The sequence below is a fragment of the Plecotus auritus genome, assembly GCF_963455305.1.
Source record: "Plecotus auritus genome assembly, chromosome: 3".
Lineage (NCBI taxonomy): Eukaryota > Metazoa > Chordata > Mammalia > Chiroptera > Vespertilionidae > Plecotus > Plecotus auritus.
The window spans coordinates 109,147,932-109,150,031 of record NC_137772.1 but is presented as its reverse complement, the minus strand read 5'-3'; the positions used below and the strand labels follow the sequence as shown (position 1 = coordinate 109,150,031).

General features: G+C 52.8%; 1 pseudogene across 1 annotated transcript; it reads right to left on the bottom strand.

Moving 5' to 3' along the window:
• Positions 1-302: 302 nt before the first annotated feature.
• LOC308243798 (jun dimerization protein 2-like) lies at positions 303-772 on the bottom strand (annotated as a pseudogene). Its single transcript has one exon. The product of its transcript is annotated as a jun dimerization protein 2-like (transcript).
• Between the last annotated feature and the right edge of the window lie 1,328 nt (positions 773-2,100).

The following is a 2,100-nucleotide window of genomic DNA, read 5'->3' as shown; positions in this document are numbered from 1 at the left end:
CAGAACTGAGCTGGACCACAGTGGGTGGGTACAGCAGGGCCTGGCATTGTGCCTTTCTCCACCCTTGCATCAGGATCAGGGTCAGGGTCAGGATCAGGGCTGGGGGCAGGCAGATTGCAGTTTCACTCTGAGTTCTATACTCAGCCTAATTTTGGTTGAAACTCATGGCTTTTCCTGGCTGCTCGGAGGTCCTTTGGGTGGGTGCCCTGGCGGAGAGGCCAGAGAAGTGCCCACAGCTACCTGGTTGGGCATCTCTCCAGCCCAGAGCCTCTGTCCTGCCTCCTAGTCCATGGTCATTTCTTCTACAGCTGCTCCAGTGGTGGGTTGCCTTCTGAGTCGGGGGTCTTAATGCTGTCGGTCCTGATGATGAATGTGGGGTGATGCCAGCTGAGCATCAGGATGAGCTGCTGCCACTCCTGCTTCATCTCCTCCATCTGGGTTTTCAGCTCCGCATTCATGAGCTCCAGCCACTCAGATTCCCGCTGCAGAAACTCTGTCCGCTCCTTCTTCTTGTACTGGCATCGGGCTGCCACCACTTTGTTCTTTTCCTCCGCTCCTCTTCCTCATCTAGCTCACTTTTCACAGGTTGAGGCCTCTTGCCCAGTTTCACCTCCAGGAAGTGAAAACGGGTGATCATGGCCTCAATGTTGTGGATGTCAGCATATTTCAGCTCCTCTGCAGTCAGGGCCAGGCTGGGGAATCCGGTCAGGGGGCCAAGCTCTGGCAGGGAGCCATTAGTCATGGAAGGGTCGGGGATCTGCCCAGGTATCATAGCAGAGGGAGTGGTAGTCAAATCCTACAGAAGCTGTTGGCAGGAGCTGCCATGGCACCAGACCCACCCTGCAGTGTCCACTGCTGCCAGTACCTTCCATCGCAGCCATCGCCTCCCAGCCGCCAGTCACCAAACATCCCTCCCACAGGCTGTGGCAGGTGGCCTGGGTCTCCCTCGTTGTGGCAATCGATTACAGGGCTCTGCCTGCCTGCCTCATCACCCCTTATCACTCGCCTGCCTACCTGATTGCCCCTAACTGCTTGCCTGCCTGCCTGATTGCCCCTAACCACCTCTGCCTCAGTCCCCGCCACCACAGCTTAGTCTGGAAGGACATCTGGAATGACTTCTGGAAGATGTCTGGTCTATCTGGTCTAATTAGCATATTATCCTTTTATTACTGTGTGTGTATGTGTGTGTGTGTATGTATGTATGTGTATATATATATATATATATATATATATATATATATATATATATATATATACTAGAGGCCCAGTGCATGAAATTCGTGCACGGGAGGGGTCCCTCAGCCCAGCCTGCACTCTCTCCAATATGGGGCCCCACAGGGACCGGGCCTAAACCAGCAGCCAGATATCCCTCTCACAATCCAGAACCATTGGCTCCTGACCGCTCGCCTGCCTTCCTGCCTGATTGCCCCTAACCGCTTCTCCCTGCCAGCCTGATTGCCCCCTAACTGCTCCCATGCTGGCCTGATTGATGCCTAACTGCTCCCCTGCCAGCCTGATCGCCCCCAACTGCCCTCCCCTGCTGGCCTGATTGCCCCCAACTGCCCTCCCCTGCCAGCCTAATGGCCCACAACTGCCCTCCCCTGTTGGCCTGATGACCCCCAACTGCACTCCCCTGCCAGGGTCTGATTGTCCCCAACTGCCCTCCCCTGCTGCGACCTGCCTCCTCTTTAGTGATCTTGTGATGGCCATCTTGTGAAGGCCATCTTGTGACAGCCATCTTGTGACGGCTATCTTGTGATGACATGAGGGCGTGATGCCACCTAAGCTATTATTAGTATAGATATGTTGTGTGTGTGTGTGTGTGTGTGTGTGTGTGTTTGCTTACTCCCTTCACCTTCATTCATCCAGCCCCACCTCCTCTCTGACAACTGTGAGTCTGTTCCACGTATCCATGCCTTTGCATCTATTTTGTTAGTCAGTTTATTTTGCTCCTAAGATTCCACATGTAAGTGGGATCATAAGGTATTTGTCTTTCTCAGACTGGCTTATTTCACTTAGCATAATATTCTTCAGGTTTATTCATGCTGTTACAAAAAGTAAGATTTCCTTTATTTTTTACTGGTGAGTAATATTCCAGTG